This window comes from Triticum urartu, chromosome 3A (assembly GCF_056163025.1).
Source record: "Triticum urartu cultivar PI428250 chromosome 3A, HENAU_Tu73, whole genome shotgun sequence".
NCBI lineage: Eukaryota > Viridiplantae > Streptophyta > Magnoliopsida > Poales > Poaceae > Triticum > Triticum urartu.
The window spans coordinates 727,582,296-727,589,950 of NC_141875.1; positions in this window are offsets into that span (position 1 = coordinate 727,582,296).

The window sequence follows — 7,655 nt, forward strand, 5'->3', positions numbered from 1 at the left end:
GGGTCATTGTCGATTCAAGGACGCAATGCATTAGTCAAAAGGAGAAGCTGAAGTTCGATCGCATGTTAGAGGATCACAAAAAAGGGTTATACCCCAATTGCAAAGATGGCAACACAAAGCTCGGTACCGTACTGGAATTGCTGCAGTGGAAGGCAGAGAATGCTGTGGCTGACAAAGGATTTGAGAAGCTACTGAAAATATTGAAGAAGAAGCTTCCAAAGGATAACGAATTGCCCGACAGTACATACGCAGCAAAGAAGGTCGTATGCCCTCTAGGATTGGAGGTGGAGAAGATACATGCATGCCCTAATGACTGCATCCTCTACCGCGGTGCATACAAGGATCTGAACACATGCCCGATATGCGGTGCGTTGCGGTATAAGATCAGACGAGATGACCCTGGTGATGTTGACGGCGAGCCCCTCAGGAAGAGGGTTCATGCGAAGGTGATGTGGTATGCTCCTATAATACCACGGTTGAAACGTCTGTTCAGAAACGAAGAGCATGCCAAGTTGATGCGATGGCACAGTGAGAACCGAAAGAAAGATGGGAAGTTGATAGCACCCGCTGACGGGTCGCAGTGGAGAAAAATCGAGAGAAAGTACTGGGATGAGTTTGCAAAGGACCCAAGGAATGTATGCTTTGCTTTAAGCGCGGATGGCATTAATCCTTTCGGGGAGCAGAGCAGCAATCACAGCACCTGGCCCGTGACTCTATGTATGTATAACCTTCCTCCTTGGATGTGCATGAAGCGGAAGTTCATTATGATGCCAGTTCTCATCCAAGGCCCTAAGCAACCCGGCAACGAAATTGATGTGTACCTAAGGCCATTAGTTGAAGAACTTTTACAGCTGTGGAATGGAAACGGTGTACGTACGTGGGATGAGCACAGACAGGAGGAATTTAACCTTAAGGCGTTGCTGTTCGTGACCATCAACGATTGGCTCGCTCTCAGTAACCTTTCAGGACAGACAAACAAAGGATACCACGCATGCACGCACTGTTTAGATGACACTGAAAGTATATACCTGGACAAATGCAGGAAGAATGTGTACCTGGGCCATCGTCGATTTCTTCCGACCAACCATCAATGTCGAAAGAAAGGCAAGCATTTCAAAGGCGAGGCAGATCACCGGAAGAAGCCCGCCATGCGCACCGGTGATCACGTGCTTGCTATGGTCAATGATTTACACTACGTAATCTTTGGACTAGCTGTTCCGAATGACGCTGAGGGACATGCACCCATGTGGAAGAAGAAATCTATATTTTGGGACCTACCCTACTGGAAAGACCTAGAGGTCCGCGCCTCAATCGACGTGATGCACGTGACGAAGAACCTTTGCGTGAACCTGCTAGGCTTCTTGGGTGTGTATGGGAAGACAAAAGATACACCTGAGGCACGAGAGGACCTGCAACGTTTGCACAAAAAAGTCGGCATGCCTCCGAAGCAGTATAAAGGTCCTGCCAGCTACGCTCTTATGAAAGTAGAGAAAGAAATCTTCTTTGAATGCCTGCTCACTATGAAGGTCACGACTGGCTTCTCGTCGAATATAAAGGGAATAATAAATATGCCAGAGAAAAAGTTTCAGAACCTAAAGTCTCATGACTGCCACGTGATTATGACGCAACTGCTTTCGGTTGCATTGAGGGGGCTTCTACCGGAAAACGTCCGATTAGCCATTGTGAGGCTATGTGCATTCCTCAATGCAATCTCTCAGAAGGTGATCGATCCAGAAATCGTACCAAGGCTAAGGAGTGATGTGGCGCAATGTCTTGTCAGTTTCGAGCTGGTGTTCCCACCATCCTTCTTCAATATCATGACGCACGTCCTAGTTCATCTAGTCGACGAGATTGTCATCCTGGGGCCCGTATTTCTACACAATATGTTCCCCTTTGAGAGGTTCATGGGAGTCCTAAAGAAATATGTCCGTAACCGCGCTAGGCCAGAAGAAGCATCTCCATGGGCCATCAAACAGAGGATGTTATCGGGTTTTGTGTTGACTTCATTCCTGGCCTTAACAAGATAGGTCTCCCTAAATCGCGGTATGAGGGGAGACTGACTGGAAAAGGCACTCTTGGAAGAGACTCCATAATATGCAGGGACGGATATTCTTGGTCTCAAGCACACTACACAGTTCTACAGAACTCTACCTTGGTGACCCCATATGTCGATGAACACAACAACAGTCTGCGTTCCAAACACCCGGAGCAGTGCGACGACTGGATTACATGTGAACACATCAGGACTTTCAGCAGTTGGTTGGAAACACGTCTCAGAGGTGACAACACTGTTTGTGATGAGTTGTACTTGTTGTCCAGGGGACCATCTTTGACTGTATTGACTTACAAAGGATACGACATAAATGGGAATACATTTTACACGATCGCCCAAGATCAAAAGAGCACCAACCAAAACAGCGGTGTCCGCTTTGATGCAGCAACCGAGAGCGGAAAGGACACATATTATAGTTACATAGTGGACCTATGGGAACTTGACTACGGACCTGATTTTAAGGTCCCTTTGTTTAAGTGCAAATGGGTCAATCTGTTAGGCGGCGGGGTACAGGTAGACCCACAGTACGGAATGACAACAGTGGATCTGAAAAATCTTGGGTACACTGACGAACCGTTCGTCCTAGCCAATGATGTGGCACAGGTTATCTATGTGAAGGACATGTCTACCAAACCGAGAAAAAGAAAAGATAAGGAAGCAAATACATCATACGATGAGCCAAAGCGCCACATAGTTCTTTCAGGAAAAAGGGACATCCTGGGAGTGGACGGCAAGACAGACATGTCTGAAGATTATGAAAAGTTTCATGAAATTCCTCCCTTCAATGTCAAGGCTGACCCAAGCATCCTGATAAACAATGAAGATTATCCATGGTTATGGCGCAATAAGCAAATGACACAAGCGAAGAAAAAGTGAAGACTTTCTCCCGCAACTATTATGATGATACCATGCCAAATTTGTAACAGACGAACATGCCACCATTGTCCGTTTTGTACATGCACATGCTATGTGGGTGAAATTATGATACCATCCCAACTTTCAACATTTTCAGAGTTCATTTGAAATGCTTTCATGTCTTATGGTTTGAAACATTGATACTTCGAAAGTGATTGTCCATTTTGTACACGAAGTGCATCAAGTTTTTGTCGTAACCCTCTCTACTTTTTGGAACATGCTATGTGGGTGAAATGATGATACCATGCCAACTTTCAACCTTTTCAGAGTTCATTTTGAAATGCTTTCCAATTTCAGAGTCATTTAGCTCAAAGAATGAATTAATAGCAAACAGAATAAACTACAAAACTTTTATGAAAATAAAAAAAATCAATTATAATATTATGTTATGATCAACTAAAATAAAACTATAATATTCTTCAATAGCAAGAAGAAAACATTTCTAATTTTATAGTAAAGTTATTCATAAACTAGTGATTCGCACAAATTTTTAAAAATTCAAATTTAAACTATTTAAAATTTAAAACTAATGGCACTAACAGAAAGTTTATAATTTTTGTGACCTAAAAGCAAAAAGAAATCACTAAAAAACTATAAGTATTTAGTTGTAAGTAGAAATAAAAAATAAATAGAAAAAAAATTCTATTTTTATAGTAAAGTTATTCATAAACTAGTGATTCACACAAATTTTTAAAAATTCAAATTTAAACTATTTAAAATTTAAAACTAATGGCACTAACAGAAAGTTTATAATTTTTGTGACCTAAAAGCAAAAAGAAATCACTAAAAAACTGTAAGTATTTAGTTGTAAGTAGAAATAAAAAATAAATAGAAAAAAATTCTATTTTTATAGTAAAGTTATTCATAAACTAGTGATTCACACAAATTTTTAAAAATTCAAATTTAAACTATTTAAAATATAAACTAATGGCACTAACAGAAAGTTTATAATTTTTGTGACCTAAAAGCAAAAAGAAATCACTAAAAAATTGTAAGTATTTAGTTTTAAGTAGAAATAAAAAAAATAAAAAACCAAAAAAATGTAGAAATAAAAAAGAAAAAACCAAAAAAAATGCCTCCTACTGGGCCTCCACGCCGTGAATACGACTAGAAACCCTACATGGGCCAGGATTCAGGCCCGCAGAAGGCCCAATAGGCCCACAGGCAGTAGCAAGTTTAGGCCCGAAAGCCTGCATTAGAGAGGAGCTCGAATGGGTAGGAACACCAGCGCTTATAAACCAGTGCCGGCGCCCTTCAGCTAGCGATGTGGGACTAAACTTTTGGGATCGGGGCAGCAAAGGCCATTGGTCCTGGTTGGTGGCACCAACCGGGACTAAAGGGGGCATTGGTCCCGGTTCGTGGAACCAACCGGGACCAAAGGCCGCCGCTTCCCGCCCTTTGGGCTGCTGAAAATTGGCCTTTGGTCCCGGTTCGTGGCACCAACCGGGACTAAAGGGGGCATTAGTCCCGGTTTGTGCCACCAACCGGGACCAATGCTCCGTCTATATAAGCCACACTTGTGAAAATTTTGGTTCAGTTTCTTCGATCCCGCCCCGACGTCGCCGCCAGGCTGCCCCTGTGCTCGCCTCGCCGTTGCCGCCGTTGCCCCTGCCCCGCCCCCGAGCGCGCCCTGCCTCGCCGTCGTCGCCGGCCGCCCGTCCACCGTTCCCGAGCACCCCCTGCGCCGCCGAGCCCATTCGCCGCCCCCGAGCACCCCCTGCGCCCCCGAGCCCGTCCGCGCCGCCGAGCGCGTCCCGCCGTCGCCCTCGCCCTCGCCGACCCCGAGCCCGTCCTCGTCGCCGTCGCCCCCGACGCCGGCCGCCCGCGTCTCCTCCCCGATCCCTCCGGGAGAGGTAGCTACCGCCCCATCCTCCCCCCTTCCTTCCTTCGCTGCTCCTTAATTTGCAAAATATTGATATGATGTAGATGTATGTATGTATGAGTTGGGGAGAAAGTTTATAATTTTTGTTCATATATACTGTACATGTATGTATGATGAATTTTGATATTTTTTTGTTCATATATAATGTAGATGTATATGTATGTATGGAATGATATCGATGGATGTATGTATATAGAACATTCGTAGAAAAAAATGTCCCCCTCCGGTTCACTCGGGAACACTAACTATCTCGGAGAAAAAAATGTTATCGGGGAAAAAAATGTTATCGGGGTCGAGGGTCGTCGAACATGAGAGGAAGAAGAGGATAAAAAAGAAGAGGAAGAAGAAAAAAAAAGAGGAGAAGAAAGAATAGAGGAGCTTCTCCTCTATTCTTTCTTCTCCTCTTTTTTTTTCTTCTTCTTCATCTTTTTTTTATCGGGAGGGGTCGACGGTCGCCTAGGGGTCGAGGGTGGGGGGGGGGGTCGAGAACGCCGGACATTCATGAGAGAGGCGAGGAAGAAGGGGAAGAAGAGGGAGAAGAAGAGGAGAGGAAGAAGAGGAAGTCTTCTCCTCTATTCTTTCTTCTCTTCTTTTTTCTTCTTCTTCTTCCTCTTTATTTTATCGGGAACGAGGGTCGTCGAGAGGTCGAGGAGCGGTAGAGGAGAAACCCTAAATAGAAAGTATCGTTGGTGTGAGATACATGTACCGTCGGTATCGGACACTACACCCACATCCCACAAGTGGCGCGGGCTTCGACGCCCACGTCACTTGTGGGACGTGGATGTAGTGTCCGACACCGAAGGCCACATGTATCTCACACCCACGATACTTGCTAGCTATTTAGGGTTTCCTCTACCGAAAAGAAGAGGAGAAATAAATAAGAAGAAGAAAAAAGAAGAAAAATAAGAGGAGAAGAAGAAAGGAATAGAGGAGAAGAAGATAAAAATAGAATATATATTCTATTTTCTCTTTTCTCCTCTATTCCTTTCTTCTTCTCCTCTTTTTTTTCTTCTTTTTTTTCTTCGACACGTGGGGGGGGTCGAGAACGCCGGACATTCATGAGAGAGGCGAGGAAGAAGGGGAAGAAGAGGGAGAAGAAGAGGAGAGGAAGAAGAGGAAGTATTCTCCTCTATTCTTTCTTCTCTTTTTTTTCTTCTTCTTCTTCCTCTTTATTTTATCGGGAACGAGGGTCGTCGAGAGGTCGAGGAGCGGTAGAGGAGAAACCCTAAATAGAAAGTATCGTCGGTGTGAGATACATGTACCGTCGGTGTCGGACACTACACCCACATTCCACAAGTGGCGTGGGCTTCGACGCCCACGTCACTTGTGGGACGTGGATGTAGTGTCCGACACCGAAGGCCACATGTATCTCACACCCACGATACTTGCTAGCTATTTAGGGTTTCCTCTACCGAAAAGAAGAGGAGAAATAAATAAGAAGAAGAAAAAAGAAGAAAAAGAAGAGGAGAAGAAGAAAGGAATAGTGGAGAAGAAGAGAAAATAGAATATATTCTATTTTCTCTTTTCTCCACTATTCCTTTCTTCTTCTTCCTCTTTTTTTTATCGGGAACGAGGGTCGTCGAGGGACATAGATGTAGTGCCGTCATTGTCGATATATACCCCCTCCCGATAGCTTACTATGATTAGGTAGCTAGTTCTATGTTTGGCACTAATATATCCATCTGTCATGTTTGAATAATAATTGCCATGTTGTAAATATTTGTAGAAACTATGGACACCGCCCTAGACGAAGCAACAAAAGAAGCGTTGTTGAGGGACATAATCGCAGAAGGAAGTGATGCCATCTCGTTGTTTCTCAACGAAACCGATGGTCTAGAAGGAGAGGGTGAACAAGCTGGCTACGGTGACCTAATGCCGGTGCAAGAAGAAGAACATGAGGACGGCTCCGGTGACCCAATGCCGGTGCAAGAAGGAGACCGTGATGACGGCTCCGGTGACCGAACCGAGTCCGGCCAGGTATATATATTAGTTAAGCCTATGCTGACTAGCTGATTGATGCATTCATTGTTTTGGTATGTACACATATTAATTAAGTCTTTGTTCTTTTTTCTAGCCCTCCGAATCGAGCACAACTTCGGTAAAGAGACGAGGCCCGAAGAAAAAGTTGAGCTTGGATGAAAAGTTTGAGATCATAGCAATCGCGCCCGACGGCCAACCTATTGAACCCCTCCGGACAAAGAGCGCATTTGTTGCTCAGTGCGGGGTTCTGGTTAGGGACAAGATCCCGATAAGCATCCAGCAATGGTTTAAGCCGGCTACAGAAGACCCTGAGGTGTCTTATGTCAATGATATGCAGAAAAATGATCTTTGGACTGAGCTGAAGTCAAATTTCACCCTACCGCCTAAGGATAATCCAGAGAACCCAGTTAAAGAGAAATTAATCAAGTCTTTTGCACTGAAGAGGATGGCAGAACTATTCAGGAGGTGGAAGAAAGAGCTGAATAAGTTTGTCGAAAATAATGAGACACCAGAATTCAAGGGCAGATATGAGAAGATCGGAGATCACTGGCCCGCATTTGTGGCCCACAAGACATCAAAAAAGAGTAAGAAGATGTCAGCGACAAACAAGCAAAATGTTGCAAAGAAGAAGCTTCCCCATCGCACGGGGTCAGGTGGCTACCTCGTAGCCCGGCCTAAGTGGTCCAAGACTGAGAATGATCTGGTTCATAAAGGGATCGAACCAGAGACAATTAACTGGCCAGACCGTTGCCGGACTTGGTTCTTCGGGGCTGGCGGAACACTGGACCCTGTAACAGGGAAGTGCATTTGGACGAACGATCAAAT